The sequence below is a fragment of the Panthera tigris genome, chromosome X (genome assembly GCF_018350195.1).
Source record: "Panthera tigris isolate Pti1 chromosome X, P.tigris_Pti1_mat1.1, whole genome shotgun sequence".
NCBI classification, from domain to species: Eukaryota; Metazoa; Chordata; class Mammalia; order Carnivora; family Felidae; genus Panthera; species Panthera tigris.
In genome coordinates, this window is record NC_056677.1 from 109042617 (window position 1) to 109062054 (window position 19438).

The window sequence follows — 19438 nt, forward strand, 5'->3', positions numbered from 1 at the left end:
TCCCCCACCTCTGCCTTGGAAGATGCCTCTCTCGCCTGTAACGTTCCACGAAGGACAGAAGAATTGGGCCATGTGAACCACCCCTGTCCGTTTTCTGGAATCTACGATTATAGGCACCCAAAAGAAACGCACTGTAGGATTGTACCGGGGTGCCCCCTGGCAGACGCACCATCACAGAGAAGGCTATTCACGATTTGAGCCAGCAGAGTCCCAGGAAGCGCTATGGCCAACAAGTAACAAAGAGCTCATTTGGATTTCCTTTTTCTCCCCCTGGAGTGGCTGCTTTTCTAAGCCAGAGGAGGAAACAAGAGTCACCCTTTGTAACCATGGGCAGCTAAGTCCTTGGTCGTTCAAGAAACATTGACTGTCTACTCTGGGCCAGATCCTGTGCTATGCATTGGAGACACGGACAGGACGCGGTCCCCGTCTTCGAGAATCTCACAGTTCAGCGAGGGAGACGGTTATGTAAACAATGACATACTGTGTAATAAGGGCTAGGGTGGGGAGAGCCTGTTCAGCTCCGTCTTGGAAATCGGGAAATGCTTCCTGGAGGAGGTGAGACCTAAACTGAGAAGACCCCCTCCTCCCACGATGCAAGTCTGAGGACAAAACTTGTGGCCAAGGAGGGCTTGGATCAATAATAAGCCTTTGTCCACCTGAATCGCCTCTGTAACTGAGGAAGTGTATTGATTGTCTACTTACAATGCATATGAAATAGGCAGCAATCTCCCTGCTAGGGAAATGTGACTGGAAAGAACTGAGGCCAGTTACCCGGAGGGCGGGGAGCGGCAAGAAGGGCTGCTCCTCTTCTCCACACCCCTCCCTATCGGCAGCGATTCCAGCATCTGGCCGGCCCCTCCAGGAGAAGAATCTGATGCTCTTGCCCAGGCTCTTGAGAGGGACTGTGGGACCGGACTGAGAGAACCCTGACTTCTCCTCCTGGCTCTGCCTCCCTGAGCCGTGTGACCATAAGCAACTCCCTTTCCCTCTCTGGACACAGGCTTTCCCATTCGCGCAAGGAGGGGGTTGGGCTCAGTGCTTTTCTCCATGGCCTTTCCCAGTCTTTGCGTGTTTAGATTCTTGGCTCGTCCAACGTAGGCAGACACGGGGCAATAACAACAACCCAGCCGGTCAGCACAGTGGCCTCTGCCATCCCATCGTGGGTGCCGGGGCCCCCGGAGGATGCTGGTCCTCGAGTCTCCACACCCCCCAAGTTGGGGGTTGACGTTCTGCTTCCCACTAGGGTAAGGAAACAGCCGGCCTACGAGGTGTGGAAAATAAAGCCACGTGAAAGGCATGCCATCAGTGACCACGGTCCTACACGATTTTCTCTCGTTTAAAAAAATAAGAGAGAAAAGATGGACATTGTTTCAAAATAAAGCTGCTGCTTCTCTGACACAATGCACGGGCCAGTCAGCATGCCTGTGAATCAGACATCAAATATTTTCTTTCTTCCCCAACATAGCCCCCCCCCGCCCCCCGCTGTGGGATAGCAAGAATAGCATTAAGGGGGACTACCCTATAACAGCTAAGGTGAGGTTCCAAGCTGCCAATCAGAAAAGAAGCAATTCCAAATCCTATAGCCATTACTGTCTACCTCTTTTCTTTTGAAGGACCCTTTGATTTCTTTCTTTCTTTTCATCTCCTTTGGCTTTTCAACCCAACCCCGAACACTTCGGTGATACTCAGGAATTCGTTAGGAGTTAGCCTCTCGTTAAGCCTCACTCAGGAAAGGAAAGGACCGCCGGTAATGGGACCAAAATAAATCTTCTCAGATTTAACTCCTCTCTCCCACAAAGCTGCCGTCCTTGGCTGCCACACTGTTGCCACTATTTAAAGGAAGGCGGCTACATACCAACCTTCGGCGCCCAAGGAGAAGCCGTGCGCAGTTACACACACTTGACTCTCTATAAATGCTGACCAGGAAGGGGCTGCGGCCTCATAGATCACAGTTGGCATGAACCTTTCGACAGCTAGATGCCCTTTATTTAGTCCATTCCCTAGAAAACCACCATCCATGGGAGGCCTCTCATCTCTTACCTAAGGTTCCCCAAATATATCAAATGGGAGCATGCCTTTCCCGACACACTTCTCCCTGCTTGGAATAGCTTTCCCATCTGACCCAGCTCAGATATCACCTCCTCTGAGCAGCCTTTCCTGACCCTCTGCCCTCCCAAGCAGAAGTCATGCTTCCTTCCTTTGGGTTCTCATTGCACACTTTGTTCTTGCCGCTATCATGGTACTTATTACATTAGAGCCAGTTGGTGACCTGCCTGTCACTCCTGGGAGACTGTGAGCTTCTTGAGGACAGGGGCTACAGCTGATATTGGGATATGTAACTTTGAGCTCAGCCCATAAAGTTTCAGAACTCGGGGTGCCTGGGCGGCTCAGTCGGTTAAGCGTCCGAATTCGACTCACGTCGTGATCTCACGGTTCATGGGTTTGAGCCCCAAGTTGGGCTCGCCGCTGTCAGCGCAGAGGCCGCTTCGGATGCTCTGTCTCCCTCTCTCTCTGCCCCTCCCCCACTCATGCTCGCGCGCGCGCTCTCTCTCTCTGTCTCAAAAATAAATAAACATTAAAAAAAAGTCTTAGAACGTGCAGAGTGGTAAACGCAGACTTCAGCAGTGAAGTCATAAGGCAGTCCTTTACAGCTATAAAGTCCTATGCCTCTGAAAATGAAATGTGGACCCACAGACACACCTGATCTTAGGGCTTGGGATGGTACATATTCTGGCCACACGAGACTACTGGATAGGAGATACGGGACAGAAAGAACTATTCCCTTAAGGAAACTCGCCAGATGGTTTGCAATCAGGCTCAAGCACTAGTTAAGGTGGACCGACACAGGGCGTCTGTGCTGGGCAGGAAGCTGACCAACAGCTACGAACCGCGGGGGCCAGTTTTGAATCGGGCGATTCTTTACAGTCACTGCAGCCTGGCGGGGGGAGGGCCACTAGCTACAGTTGCTTGGCTGTAAATAAAATATCCCCTGGAACGAAGCATTTTAATTTGAAGTGATTCTATCAGGAGCAGCTGACAAACCTTTCAAGGAAACTGGCAGTGTGAAGGGGAACCTCTATACTAATAGGAAAGGGGCTTTGAAAAGAGCTAATGAAGTTTTAGCACGCAGCCCTGAACACGAGCTAGGCGCATCCGGATACTGGTCAGTGTGTTTCAGAAACAAAGCAAATGAAGCCGGCCGGGGGCTTTAGGAGTCCACACGTCCCAGCTCCCTTCTTGAAGTTTCCTGTGAAACCTCAGGAGCCAACAGCCTCCTACACGCCAGCCTCCCACAACAATCTGTGGGGACGGGGCCTTATCTCCAGACCGGACGTGGTCCAATCTGGGCCTGTGTCCTTGTAACACCTTCCTCCAATTCCAGTGCCTGGAACACTCCCATGAGCCTCCTAGGTTCTGAAGCGATGTTGACTGACTTGAGTTTTTGGAGGAGGTGTTTTATTTTTCAGAAATAAAGACGCCACTCACCCGAAAGAGCCAAGGGAAGTCTGCAGGCCACCTCGCCTGGTCAGTATCAAACCAACAGGAAACAGGGTAAGGAGTGAGCAACTAAACCAAAAGCCACAAAATCTATTTTTAGGACTACAACAGTATGTGGGTTGTACATAGTGCTCCTAGCTTTGGTTTTTTCTACAGGCATCTGTTTGGGGTTTCTTTGGCTCGGGTACTTTATTTCCGTGGTGCGATGGGCCGAGGGTCTGAGAACTGGGTAGGATAACTGGGATGCACATGCGCAGTTCCCCAAACAGGCACACCATTGTCTGCAGAAGGAAAAGGGGCTCTCAAAATGCTGTGATTTAAGAAGAACCCAGGAAAATTGCCCCGTCCCCAAATTCCCACCCCCCGAGCACCGCCAACCTGCAGCTGGTACCTAAAATTATACTGTTAACACATCAAGCCTTTGGCTTTAAGTATTTATCCATGCGTTTGAAGGCTGAATGCATATCTCTCGAATTTTTACTCAGGAAGCCAGAGACTATACAATAAGCCACAAACACCAGGTTGCATCATCTTTTGCCACTCAGCTCCCAGAGAGCATGGCACCCAGCTCTACACAGGCTGTGGAAGGCGGGTCAACTTGGGTCCACCGGCGGATGAGGTCCACGACACAGACGCTAATCTAAAAGTGGAAAGAAGTCGGGGCACCTGGGTGGCTCAGTCGGTCGAGTGTCCGACTTCGGCTCAGGTCACGATCTCGTGGTCCGTGAGTTCGAGCCCCGCGTCGGGCTCTGTGCCGACAGCTCAGAGCCTGGAGCCGCTTCAGATTCTGTGTCTCTCTCTCTCTCTCTCTCTGACCCTCCCCCGTTCATGCTCTGTCTCTCTCTGTCTCAAAAATAAATAAACATTAAAAAAATAAAATAAAAGTGGAAAGAAGAGAAATCACAGGTTCACGGGTCCTTGTAGAGCAAACCATATGGAACATTCACAGGCCAAGGGTTTGTTCTGGAAATGCTCTTCGTGGTTTCTTGATTCACAGTCTACTCATCCACAGCTCGGCCCAACCTCTGGGTACACAAAGGAAGATCCGGGGAGCGGCCAGTTGCCATTCTGGATCCATCCCATCCCCAAATAACCCTCAGGAGCGGTGTGCCCCACAAGGGCAGGGGCTGCTTCCTGTGGCAACCGATGCTTCTAACCCCCACTTTTCAATGAGGTCATCTAAACTTCAGCTGCACGGTCAAAAAAAAAAAACAATGGAAAGAGTTACGATTGTTATTAAGATGAAAGTCCATCAGCACACTCTCAGGACTGCACCTGGAAAGGGAGGGCAGGATGCTGCCGGTTCTCAGGGTTGCCCTTGGCTCCCAGGGACCTGGGTGCAAAGCCCAGACAGGGCCATCACACATTCCAAAAGCAAAATAATGCAATATGCAGCCTGACCGGGCAGGGGAGAAAGGAGGGGCAAGCCACCCCCTCCCACGTTGCCCTCCTCTGTAATCCCTTCTTGACCAAGGAGCCCACCCTCCTGCTCACGGGCCCGGAAAAGGAAGGATACGAAACCGTGTTCCTACGGGATACCACCTTAGAATGCCATTATTTTCCCTACAGTCCCTTCCAGGATTCTCCCAAGAGCAAGATTTTGCTCCTCGGCTCTTTCTCATTTATTGATCAGCAAGAAGGAAACATCCCTGTGAAACTGGCAGGCCTCCCGTGACATATCGCCAGAGTAACTCCTGGGTCGGTGCGCTAGAGGAAGTGCCCCCTACCTCAGCCCCAAGCGACAGAGTTGGGTCACGGTGGCCACCCTCCATTAAGCACCTCTCCCGTGCCAGGCACCGGCTCAGTGTGTGAATGAGCCCCTTCGATCTCTCGGCAAGTCTACAAGTGTCTCCATTTTCCAAAGAAACAGGTTCCGCTGGGCTAGGTGACTTACCCAGATCACACAGTTAAGAAATCCTTGAGCTGGGATCCAAACGCAAGGCTGTCTGAAACCAGAGCCAGTGTTCTTCTACGTGAAACCGGATGGAGCGTCTGGCATCCACTTTCTAGCACTTCCCCCGCTAACCCCCAAGTGGCAGAGCTGTTAAAGAACAGACACCAGATTCGGCCCCTTATTCCAATGGCAACCACACTGCCTGGCTTTGAAGGATCTTCTTACAGAGATGCCCGTCACAGATGAGATGGTACACTGTGTTAGTGTCCGAGCCACTCACTCCCGGATCCCGATTCCCCTCAAAACAAATCTTTCCACCAAGTCAAGTCAGCTCAACATTGTGCTTTCATTGATGCAGTTTCACCTGAGGGAATAAAGTGAAAGCAGTGTCTCTACCCAGCTCTCTGCCACTTGGCTGGAAGCCTCTCCACCCCTAGGAACTGGGGGGGGGGGGAGGGGGGCGGAAGTGTGGGGAGAGGTCTATACCTAAGACATTATGTCTTAAATGGAGACGTGTCCCCTCTTATCGTACCGATGTGCAAAGAAGGAGAAGAGGAAAGAGTAACAGGAAGGACGAAACCTTCTAGGGCAAAGGTCCAGGCTTCCCGAGCTCTATCTGAGGGGCAGAGCCAGACGGCAAAGACGGGCTATGCCCTTTGCGAGCACGGCTTTCCTTTGTGGGAATAAAGCAGCCGCAGGAAAAGCTCTGGCTAGCTGGGCACAGAATGGCCACCCTTGTTGGACCACACGCTGTTTCTGTGGCTTACTCTTCCAACCGCCGCCTGTCGTCTTCACCGGGCTGTATGGCTGCAGCTGTCGGAAGTGCACACTAAGCTTTTTCTAAAGCCAGTCCTCGTCAGAAGCCAAGGAGTGGAATTCAGCTTACTCTAAGGAGAAGCTTCTGGAGGGAAGAGTACTATGGTTTTATTTATATACAAGAAGAGAGAAGGCAGGCCAAGAGGGCGGTGTGCACGGTTCGGACTCCAGAAGCCTAACTCCAGCAATTTGTTCTGCACTGGAGAGCTGGGCAGGGCTGGGGGGAGGCGAGGGAGGCGCTCACCTCGGGAGTACCATTTAAGGGGGCACCAAAACACTCAGTCGTCAAGACACTTTTTAAAATAAGTGTTTGCATTTTCGAATAGTTTCAGATTTACAGAAAAAAACCGTGATGAGTACAGAAAGCTCCCACACGTTCCACACTCAGTTTCCCCATTATTAACATCTTAGATTAGTAAGGGACCTTGGTCACAGCTAACGAGCTAATATTGATAGGCCATTATTAACTGAAGCCTATACTTCATTTAGATTGCCCTTAGTGTTGACTTTTTTCCATTGCAGGATCCCACATTACATTTAGTTGTCAGCCGTGCATCCCCGTAGGCTCCTGTTGGCTGTGACAGTTTCTCAAACCCGCCCAGTGTTGGATGACCTTGACAATTTTGAAGGGTACTAGCCAGGCATTTTTGTAGGATACTCCTTCGTATGACTTTTCCTGATTTTTTTTCTCATGCTTAGACCGGGGCTATGGATGAATGGGAGGAGGACCACAGAGGTCAAATGCCATTCTTATCACATCATAGCAAGGGGACATGCCATCGACATGATTTATGACTACTGGGTTTGGTCTGGATCACCTGGCCGAGGTAATATTTGCTAAGTTCCCGCACAGTAAGGTTGTTTTCCTTCGTCTTTCCACACTGTACTCTTTGGGAGGAAGTCAGTATTTACCACTCATACCTAAGGAGGACGGAATTAGGCTCCGACTCCTTAAGGGCAGGGAATCTACACAAATTATTTGAAATTTCCCTGCATGGCAGACTTGTCTTTTCTCACCCATTTACTTAATCACTTATTTGTGTCGATAGGGACTCGGATAATTATATTATACTTTTGGGTTATACTCCAATGCCACTTTATTTGTTTCTCAAATTTTTCCCTCTTTGCCCATTGATAGCTTTTTCAGCTGGCTCCTGTGCCACACCGTCATCAATGTTTCGTGTTTGGTTTTTGGTTTTTTTTTTTTTTTTTTTTTTTTTGCACTTCTTTGCTTTCTGGCACTACAAGGTGCTCCGGACTCGTCTTGTATATTTCTGCCCCAGATCTAGGATCAGCCATTTCTCCAAAGAGCCCTGGTTGCTTTCACTGGGGAACAGTATTAGCAACCAAGCTGTGGGTGCCAGTTGGATAACTAATGTTGTAATGCAATATAAAAAAAAAAATCAAATCACCCAACTCTGGCCTGCAGGCTGTCTGGTTGTTTTGATAAATAAAGTTTCACTGCAACCAGGGCTGGCAGTGAGGTGCAGCAAGGGAGGCAGGGGTGTCCAGATGCAGAGTTGGAGATCGTCTTTATTTAAAACTTGGACATGTGGTTCCTCATGGAGTTCTCTGCATTAATTTTGAGTCCTTCCAACATGTCATTAAAATATTCTTTGTTTTGATTACTGAGGTTTTTAGCAACCCCTTCAGTTTTGTGCCCGAGGTGAGCGTCCCCCCTCATCTCATCTTAGTCCAAGCCCTGTTAGCAAGCAAGCGGGCCAAAGGCCAGTGCCCCCGCTGAACTTGTGACTGCTTCTTAAGGGTGCAGCTTACGGCCTACATCTGGCCGGCCACCAGGATCTCCAGAGGAGCTGTGTATTAAAACTACAGATTTCCAGACCTCACTGCAGCCCTCCCAAATCGTACTTTCTGGGAGAGGGTTCAGGAACCTGCTATTTTAACAACGAGTCTGTGACAATCATCCAGGCCGACACCGGTTCTAATGTTTGGGAACCATCAAGTTGAGCCATCTAACACAGGTCGGTGGCTATGTTATGGGAAGGTGATGGGATAAAAGCATACTCCAAAATTATCACGCTCACCTTTGTGTTTAATGATGACATGTGTTTTAGAATTTCAAATAGTATTAATGCAGCAGCGAGGGAGCGTACGTGGGCCTCCGGTTGGGATGTGGGGCTTTAAAGTGCTTGTGCAATATTGATCCTGAGCACATACGTCTGGGCGTCCCGAAAGTTCCATGTTGGGTTCCTGGAAGCTGGACTGAGTCTGGGCCCTGAGCATCTCCTCTTCCAAGTGGAGGGGAATGGCTGCTCACTTTGGGCTTTCCCTTCCTCAGCCCACAAGTATTTGTCAAAGTCTCTTGCTGACCCATGTGTCCCTTGAGCGCTCACTCCTCCCTCCCACTTCCTTTGCCCCTCGATCCGTGAATCCTGCCCCTCTTGTTCTCTTTGCTCTTGCAGGCACTCTTTTCTCAAGGTTGTTCACACTCCTGGGTGTGCCCCTGCCTGGGCTTTCTCTACCCCTCTTGTCTGGTTCTCTGCCTCTCCCACGTGCTCATGCTGTCTTGCTCCCACGCATGCCTGTGACGTGGCTTCCTTTCTCACTCTCTTATACCCTCTAATTGCTCCCCTCCCCTCCCCTCCCCTCCCCTCCACGTTGCTCTCCCTCCCTTACACTCTCGCTCTGCCATTCCCTTCTTTGGCTTGTGTACCTGCGTGTCTCTCTTTAGAGCCAAAGAGTCAGTTCCCTAAACCCACAAGGTTCCCCAGAGCAGAAAAAATTAGAACAGCTCCATAGGGGAAAACAAGAAAGGGTTTTTGTGTTTGTTTTTTTTTTTCCATCCACCACAGGAAAAATACCACTGGGTCCAAGGCTCTCACTAGTGAGCTCAGAAAAGTCTTAAAACCCTTGGGGCAAAAGGTGCTGTTCAGGATATAGATGCGAAATCTAGCATTGTCCGTTATAGACAAAGCAGGCAGCCTCATTAGAAGCAATCAAAATGACCAAAGGGGAAAACCACTTCCCAAGGAGTGTCCCCCGGGAAGCTCTAGCAGCTGGGGCTACATGAGACTAATTGTGGAACCCACCCTTAGGAGCAGGAAGCTGAGGCTGAGGGCGGAAGATGTTTAACTCACCTCAAACGTGTTAGTAGCAAAAGAACTTCCCCCAGGAGAAAGCCAGAGTCTCCGAGAAGCAACCGGCAGAGAGGAGAGACCTCAGCAGAGTTGCACAGCTGCTAGAGGATTTCAGAAAGCAGCCTCAAGGATGGAGCTACTGGATAAGCCTTTCATTTCTAGCACCAAGACATCAGGACAGGCTGGGAGGCTCACTTAATTACCTCTGGAAACCTCTCTCTCCGCCACTCGCTGCCAGGGACTAGAGAAGCATGGTTTGTGGCACTTAGGCAGATGCTGGGTGGGCTGTGGGTGTGGAGAGACTGCAGAATGGGGTGGGGACATCCTGGAAAGCAAAATGGGGAGGAAGGGGAGGGATCCCCAGGTAGAGGCTGGCCTACTGTGTGTGTGTGAGTGTGTGTGTGTGTGTGTGTGTGCGCTCATGTGCAGCCCTCCTCCCTTCACCCCTCCATAAGTGAAAAGTTAACTAAAGACCCAGTTTCAGGAAGGGGAGATTTAGGCGATGCTTCGGTGTTTTTATGACACTTCTACAAGTCTTCTTGAGACAAATACATGCCAGGGGCCAAAATAAGACTTGGGCTGTTCAGAAACTTTCCCCTCTGTTTGGAATATTTGCCTTTTAAGAGAGATTTAACCAGTACGTTCGTGGCTCATTTATAGGAATCTATCTAACTGCAGTGACATAAAAAAAAATCATTCAATTTCCAAAATGCAGTCTGATTTATATTAAGCTCTTTCCTCCAGGAACAGAAAGGACTGATTCAGCGGGAGTCACTAAATCTCCTGCCCTGTGAACAGGAGGCAAAATTCATTCTTCCCCAAATGAACAAACAGGACAAAACAAAATACCCTTGAGCATGAAACCTTCAGAAATTTCTATTTATTCAAACCCAGAGATGGGTCTTCAAGAACACTTTTTGACTTTAATCTCATGGATGCAGTTGAAGCTAAGAATGTCAAAACTAGTCCTACAATTTCACTTAATACATTTTCGATCAAAAATAATGGCCATCTACTTAAAACTCTTAGTAAAGCGGGAGCTGCGTACACACGAACAGAACAGAGTGTGAAGTCCTACTTCGGGGTCACTACTCCTCAGTGTAACTTCTTGATACAACTTTAGTGAATAATCAGAGTATTCCGATCCCACCTCCCTCCACAGGACTCCTGAGAGCAGTGCTTCTCTAAGTTCAGTTCAAAGACCAACTGTATCAGAGTCACGTGGAGGTGCTCGCTCAAGAGTAGTTTCTCTGGTCCCACCATCATTCTGATTCTGGAGGAGTAGAGCCCAGGAATCAGAATTTTGAACGGATGCCCCGAGTTACTCTAATGCAAAGTGAAGTGTGAGGATCGCAGACGTCAAACAGAGACCCCACAGAGAAAGCACATTCAAATTACAGACATCTCTTAGGTGTCTACTTCTAGAATTAATATGCAAGGTTGCCAAAATGTGTCAGTCTTCCCTATTCCATTTTTTTGTCTTATACAGCATGGCAAAGTTGCTTAAGGCAGGGACGTGGTTTCTTAGGAAGAAGTTGCTTTTATAAAAGACAATACAAGTGTCCTTCCACAGATGAATGGGAAAAGAAAATGCGGGAGATATCTATATATATCTATATATAGATATATATAGATATATATAGATATATAGATATATAGATATAGATATAGATATGTATGTGCATATATACATACATACATACATATATACCCATCCCCCCACACGTGCATATACACACTGGAATACTAGTCAGTCATAAAAAATAAGGAAATCCTGCCCTTTGCAACAACAACACGGATGGACCTTGAGGGCATTATGCTAAGTGAAATAAGTCTGACAGAGAAAGACAAATACTGTGTGATCTCACTTACATCGTAATCTTAAAAAAATAAAAAAGAACGCCTAGAAACGGAGATGAGATTCGTGGTTGTCAGAGGTGGGGGCTGGGGAGTGGGGGGAATGAAGTGAAGGGGGTCAAAAAGTAAAAACTCCCAGTTAGAAGATTGAATAAGTTCTGGGGACGTAATGTACAGCACGACGACTATACTTAAACAATACCGTATTGTATATCTGTAAGTTGCTAGGAGAGTAGATCTTGAAAGTAAGTTCTCATCACAACAAAAATGATTGTAACCATGCAAGGTGACAGATGTTAACTTATTGGGGTGATCACTTCACGATATGTACAGATGTCACATCGTTATGTTGTGCACCTTAAATTGTTTTCAATGTTTATTTATTTTTGAGAGAGAGGGAGAGAGAGAATGAGTGGAGGAGGGGCAGAGACAGAGAGGGAGGATCCAAAGTGGGATTCAGCAGGACTTGAACTCAAGAACTGTGAGATCATGACCTGAGCGCAAGTTGGACGCTTAACCAACTGAGCCACCCAGGGGCCCCTACGCCTTAAATTTCTACAACGTTATCTTTCAAGTTTTGCAGAAACTGTGAAAAGCACAGCAACCAAAGGGACCGGCCTGGAAGTCCTGAACCCCGCAGCGGCACGAAACCTGCCTCAGGGAGGACTGTGCCAAAAACCTGCTGAAGTCAGGGCGCTCTCCCTTGGCTGCCACGGCCCCACAAGGCGAACAGGCCAACACACAGGGTCTTCGCGTACACTCGCCACATCCAAGAGCATTTTTGCCAGTGTGCCTCCTTAAACGTCTGTCCCTCTCCCCACTTCTTGAGGACCGGAGCTTCGCTCCTTCCTTGTCTGCAGCTGACTCCGGCACACACAGCCCGGTGCAGGAAGCCCCTGCACCGTCCCACTGAAGAGAGCAGGCCCCAGGCTGCACCCAGTGCTGACATACTAGGCCTCCCCGCCCGGGGTCGTGTGAGGAAATCGGCAGCTGCAGAAACAACCAGAAACTTCAAAGGGTCGCATTTGCCCCGAGGGTTATCTGGAACAGAACTCCTTCCTCTTCTGGAATGTGGCAGGATAGGAAGGAAATGCAGAAGAGGCTGACCTGCTCACCCTCGTTCCCGGGCTTTCCCATAATTTGTTTACAGGGGGTTTCGAAAATCTCCCCCTCCCTTCAGTCAGTGGTGAGGCCCTTTTCTCCTTCAGTCACGGAAGAAAATAACGTGAACTACAACAGACAAGCATCACAGGGACAGTTTCTATGTTGGCCTCAGTGCGAATACATCTCTTCTGATTTTTCACTCTGTTCTCTGAGGAGTCAGTCCTGCAGTATCACAGTGTATTTCTCCTATTCGGGAATGCATTTTTGATGGACTTTTGGAAAACTCTCACAATCTAGAATTCACCTTCCTGAACGCCCTGGATTTCTATACTGACTTGAAATCTGAAAGAAACAGATTTAAAAGCAGATAGTTTAGCTGGCAGGGGTGGGATTGGGAGTGGGGAGTGATTGCTTCATGGGTATGGGGTTTCCTTTTGGGGTGATGCGAGTGCTTTGAACTACACGGTGCTGATAATTTCACAAAATTGTGAGCCTACTAAATGCTACTGAATAGTACAATTTAAAATGGTGAATTGGATGTTATGTAGATTTCACCTCAATAAAAACAGCAAATAATCTGGTAATGGAGAAGCTCGTTCGGAGTCCCGAGCAGCAGAGTAACAGAACCAACACGATATGAAATCTTCCCGTCAAGATCACAGCCAAGATCACAATGTCCAGTGACAACAGCCCACGTTTATTGATTACCACAGGCTGGGCATTCTGCTCAATGACCTGCCGTATTTTACCAAATCTTCACACGGCAATCCTCCGAGGTAGGTTCTGTGAGGAAACTGAGGCTCAGAGAAGTTAAGTGATATGTTCAAGGTCACGCAGCTAAAGAGGAAAGACGTGGCTTCGACTCATGGCCATCTGACTCCAGTGCGCACGCTCTCTGGAGGAACATGTGACCTGAAGGTTTTTGCACACAGGAGGAAGAGTATTCTCTCTACCCATAAAAGCTCAATTCCTTTTTTTAAATTTCTTTTAACGAGCCTTCAGCATGGAGCCCGACGTGGGGCTCGAACCAACAAACCATGAGATCATGACCTGAGCTGAGGTCGGACGCTTTAACCCACTGGGCCACCCAGGTGCCCCAATTTCTTTTTTTTTTTAATTGACATATAGCTGACATACAATGTTACATTCATTTCAGGCGTACAACATAGTGATTCCACAACTCTATAGGCTATGCTGTGCTCCCTGAAGTGTGGATACCACATGTCCCTATAGAGTGCTATTGCAGTGCCATTGACTATGTTCCCTGTAATGCTCAGGTTCTTTAAATGAAAACCAAAGTGTGCGGGTGAGCACCTGGAAATGGCACACACCACACAAGGCAGTGGGGTGGGGGTGGGGTGAGGAATGGAGTAGAGTATGTATTCTTTTTTAATTTTTTTTTAACGTTTATTTATTTTTGAGACAGAGAGAGACAGAGCATGAACGGGGGAGGGACAGAGAGAGAGGGAGACACAGAATCGGAAGCAGGCTCCAGGCTCCGAGCCATCAGCCCAGAGCCCGACGCGGGGCTCGAACTCGCGGACCGCGAGATTGTGACCTGAGCTGAAGTCGGACGCCCAACCGACTGAGCCACCCAGGCGCCCTAGAGTATGTATTCTAAGTGAAGAAGTTTTAGAAAGGAAAGCGTGTGTGTGTGTGTGTGTGCGCGTGCGTGTGTGTGTGTGTGTGTGTAGAGAGCCTGAGTGTCGGAGAGAATGACAACTGTTTTGAGTCGACGGAGGGGGAAGGGTTAGTAAATGTCCACCTTCTCACTCTGCTCTCAACACAGAGAACTCACTCGCTCTTAAAGCCTGGACATCCCTCACTTCTAAGGGTGTTTGAGGGAAAAGGCAAGTTGAGGCCCAGGCCAAAAGCAGCAGCTTTTTAACAAAACGTAACCGATAGAATAAAGTAATAAAACTTGGATAACAAACCAGACCTGCAATTATTCCATTCGGGGTGGTGTGGTTCATATTCAATTCAGCTTAACTAAAATAAAAAGAGAACACTGTTTCTTGGAATAAGACAAGAGGGGGGAAAACCAACTTTCTAGCTAAGAATCTTTCATGTTATACAAGCAATGGGGGTGGGGGGGAACCTTTGCCTCTGCTTTGGAGCTTCGAAGCCTGCAGGGCCCAGGCTAATTGACCCTGGAAACGTTCAGAAAGATGCAGGAAAAGAAACAAAATTACCCTTTACCTGTCTGAGCACAATTCACTAAATTAAAGCACTCCACAGGGAAAGTACATCTGTTCTCCTTGGTGCAGCGCGGTCTGCAAACTTCCAGAGTGAAAAGAAGTTGTGGTTCTTTGGGACTGAAAGGGCCCTGGGAAATAAATGCCCGGAAGTCAATAGGCCTGCCGCTGCTGTGGGAGGGGACAGGCTGCCAATGGAATCCCACTGAGAGAGAAACCCCAGGAGCCTGCCCTGCAGGGGTGAGCGGCACCAGAGCATTCTGGGAAGCCAATCCTGGAAGTGGGCATGGAGTTCTTTGACCCCGAAAGTGTGGATCCCAGGCTCTGCCATTTCTCAGGCCAATCATCGTCCACCAGCGTCTCTACCTCCCTGTGGGCAGAGGCAGATAATGGAGTGCCTGTTCTGGCTCATGCTGCTGCTTTACAAAGGGAGTTTTTCTGTAATTGGTCCATGTGAGGAGACTTATTGCATCTTCTGAACCGTTAGGTCCCGAATGGCAATACCGAAGCACAATGGCTACAGTCGCTGCCTTTGGAGACAGTATATTCATAGCTACTTCCTGCAGAATGACAGGGAAGACAGAAATGGCAAAGCGATGTGTGCACTGGACTTAATGAAAGGTGGGGCTGAATCTTCTGCAAAAACTCCACTAAAGATACCGCTCCTTATATTACACATGAGTCCACAGTGGTAATTCTACCCCACCTCAATTTCCCGGTCTGTACAGTGGGGGGTAATTATCCATATGTCATGGGGATATCGGTGAAGACGGAATGGAATAATGAATGCGAAGTGCTTAACACAGTGGCTGGCACATGGTGAGCTCTCCAGGAATATTAACTATTCTCGATATAAAATGATAATTTATCACTATTATTCACATTTTAAACTAGCTTGTCTCTTCTAAAGAACAGGCATAACTCTATCAGAGGACTGCTGTATAATCCATCACGTTCCATTTACGGTCTTTGCTTGAATTCGGAGCCACACTGAATGTCAAGTTCACTGATCATTCTAACGCTACTGGATCTTGAGCTCCTTGAGGACAAGGGCTAGGTTTTACTCAGCCCTGTATTGTTACTTGCAGTCCCAGGACTAGTTCACAGTGCTTATGAAATGTCTGAGATGACTTCCATCCCAAGTTCTTGATGGAAAACGACTTCTGCCTCTTCTCTTCTGCCTTTCTTTGACAGGGTCTCAGTTCTCTTTCAAAAATTCAAATTACTTAATAGACAGTTTTTGTAATTTTTTAATGTTTATTATTTATTTATTTATGTATTTATTCATTCATTCATTTAGAGAGAACGAACCAGGAAGGAACAGAGAGAGGGGGAGACATATAATCGGAAGCAGGCTCCAGGCTCTGAGCTGTCAGCACAGAGCCGTAGGCGAGACTTGAACTCACGAACCATGAGATCGTGACCTGAGCCGAAGTCAGATGCTTAACCGACTGAGTCACCCAGGCGCCCCTTAAGAGACAGGTTTTTTTTTAATTTTTTTTTAATGTTTATTTATTCTTGAGACAGAGACAGAGCGTGAACAGGGGAGGGACAGAGAGAGAGGGAGACACAGAATCTGAAACAGGCTCCAGGTTCTGAGCTGTCAGCACAGAGCCTGACGCGGGGCTCGAACCCACGAACTGTGAGATCGTGACCTGAGCCGAAGTCAGACGCTTAACCGACTGAGCCACCCAAGTGCCCCTTAAGAGACAGTTTTTATTGGAAGCCCCCTCGGGTCCACATTAGAAGTAAGCAGGGAATAAATAATACTATCTCAGATATTTCTCTGCAACAGCCCTACACATCTCACCTAAAAGGGAGAGTGGTGCAGGTCCAAAGGGGTTGGCAGTGTTCCTGAGGGTCCAGAGGGAAAGCACCGTGGAGGTCAGTGAGGGGGGCCTGAGTGGCAGAGGCCATAAAGGACCCAGAAATGGGCCTGTGGACATACTGGTCTATACTGGCATCATGTCAGCTCCTGTTGGCTCTTTCCAGAAGACTGGTGTAGCACAGCATTTCTTTCCCCTTGGGCCCCTGTTGCGAACATAACCCAGGAAGTAAACAGAAAAGTTTCTGACCTTAAAGTTCTTGACCTTTTCAGAAAGGGCAGGGGACACGGAGTTGCCCACAGCATAGCATCATGGTTAAGAACACGAAGTCGGACTGACCCGGTCTGTGTCTGAGCTCTGTCACTCACTATCCTGTAACTCTGAGCAAGTTTCTTAGCCACTCCGAACCTCCTTTTCCTCCTCTGTAAAATGAGGATTACAATAGTAACATTGTCCTAAGTAGCTGTGAAGCTTCTTTAAGAATTACGGAAAGCTGCTATAATTAACGGGCCTGCAGGCATCGGCCCTAGGCTTGGATAGTGAACAGCTCAGAAAGAAAGACCCCTGCACCAGGAGCTGTGTGTTCAAATCTTGACACGTGGGTTGTGTGGCCAAGAGTCAGAGATGAAAGGGCACGGCTAATTCCTCCTCTGTAACAAGGTAAAAGCCCAGCTTCTATCTATTTCCCATGATTACAGTTTTAAGAATAGAATGAGCTAATGCGTGCGGAAGTACTTTGTGAAACGTAAGCATTCCGTGCATACGTAAGTGGCAGTCTCACTGGGCATTCCCAGGGAGAGGGAAACATATTTAGCTCATGAATACTTCAGTTTTAATGCTTCTGGGCTCTTCAGCTATCATGTCCTCTCTGCTCTCTGATCTTTCCAGGTCCCATCCTGCAGAAGCTTTTAGATGAGCCTGCCGCTTTTAAAGGTTCTTGCCACAAGCCATCAGTTTAGGGATCGTCTTGCAGCTGTGACACATCTAATCTTGCTCACCGTGAACCATGCTAGGGCCACGACAGTGTGACTGAGGGTTTGGAGCTGACTGTCACAACTAATGGTTCAGCCCACCAGACTTGGAAGCTGCCTGTGTCACCCCCTGTCCACTTGGCAGATGAAGTGCTATACAGAGTTGTCATCCATCACCAAATAGAAAACGATCTCTCCTGATAGAGATAAAACAATCAATACGTTTGGATTTCAGAGAGAATATGTTTTCTTCGAACAGGTCTTAATCGGCGTATGCTGCGCCAGATAGCACGTTGGGGATGGAATGTGAGCTGTGCGGGAACCAATGTCACCAGTCACCAAAACAGATTTAATAGGGGCAACATATTTCCAAATATATCCTCGCTTCCCGTCTCCTTTTAGACTCTGTGACACAATTCTTCAGCATGGTTACCTGACTCCCTGGACCGCCAGCATTTCAACGTTAGGAAAGCATGGATTTCCCCCAAAAAGGGATAGCACAATGCTATTTGTGGTAGAATCTTCTGCATTCAGAGCTAAAGAGGACGTAGAGATCTTCCAACCCAGTTTGCTCCTCTTATAAAAGGAACTGAAGTCATAAGAGTGAAGTGACATGCCCAAGGTCACACAGCCTGTCAGTGGCAGAGCTGGAGTTTAAACCCAAGAAATTCTGACCATTTTGGAATCGGACATAATGCAGGAAACCAGCAATTAAAGGCACTGAAACAACCATTGACTTCCTCGTAAACACTGTAAAACTCATAAACACTGTAAAAGAACACGCTCTCTGCTTCTTATTCTGGATGATTGCTAAGATCTCTTCAGTGATGGCAGTCCAAGAGTTTATGATGTGGCATTTGCACTCCATCTCTCAGATACCAAATCCCTGTTCTATGAAATATAGGATCTGGAGGCACACGTTGTCTATTAACCCTGAAACAGCCGGTTGAAAAGGAGAAAATCCAACTGACGTCCTGTTTTATGTGCCCTGAAGGAAACCATCCCTCATTGAATTCTCTATCAAGTGCCCATGCAGAAATTCCCCACAATCCAAGCTGCCTCCCCTACCCACCACGGGAGGGCCTTTTCTTTCCTTCAAAAACCAAAGGTGCGATTTCAGGAAATGTCTCCCATCTATGATTTCCAAAAACAACAGTAATGGTAGGGGTGGTTTTAGTGGTGTTCCTGCCAATTCCACTCCCTGTGGGTATTTCCTCCAATCCTACTGCAGAAGAAACAAGCCAGAGAAGACCTCCATATCTCCTAATTTTATTCTGCCAGCCCTGACTTGCTCGGGCCTAGAAGAGGAAAGAGGTTCTGGTCTGGTCTATTTCTGTTCAGGATGCTCACACATCAAGAACTTCAGGTCGACACAGAAAATGAGTTTTTGAGAACTACTGAGTACTAAGCACCGTGCAGGAGCTGTGGCTGCACAAAGTAGGAATGCAGATACTGTATAGCCACCACAGCTCCTCTGTCCTAAAGGAACTTGCAGGCCAGGGAGGGAGAGATGTAAACTTCTTACTAGAATTTTCTGCAGAACACAATATCTTCGATGGGAGACACAAGAGGGACAGGTATAAAAGGAACAATGATTCCAGTTGGGAGGAATTTGGAAACACCTCGAGGACAAGAGAGTGTCATCACTAAGCTTTAAAGGGTGATTAAATTTATTTGCAGATGCAGGGACAATCTTCCTTTACAACTAGTTACCTTTTATTAAGCAGCAACCCACATCCTAGATTTTAAAATAATACTAGTTAAGGGAGCCTGGGTGCCTCAGTCAGTTGAGCATCTGACTTCGGCTCAGGTCATGATCTCATGGCTTGTGAGTTCGAGCCCTCGTAAGGCTCAGTGCTGACAGCTCAGAGCCTGGAGCCTATTTGGATTCTATGTCTCCCTCTCTCTCTCTCCCCTTCTCCTGCTTTCTCTCTCTCTCTCAAAAATAAATAAACATTAAAAAAATTAAATGTTAAAATAATACTAGCTAACATTTCTCAAGTGCTGTGGGCTCAGCACTATACTGAGCGTTTCACATTATCACATGTAACCATCATAGCAAATTCATATGGCTGGCAGGGACTGTCATTCTCTGTTTTTTAAGGTTTATTTATCTATTTTAGAGATAGAGAGACCATGAGCAGGGGAGAGGTAGAGAGAGAGGGAGAGAGAGTCCCAA

The 19438-nt window shown here is 47.9% G+C and overlaps 1 protein-coding gene across 1 annotated transcript in view; it reads right to left on the reverse strand.

Annotated features, from left to right (window-relative positions):
• Window positions 1–19438, reverse strand: part of HS6ST2 (heparan sulfate 6-O-sulfotransferase 2) — a 287910-nt gene that overhangs the window by 110365 nt on the left and 158107 nt on the right. The window lies entirely within an intron of this gene.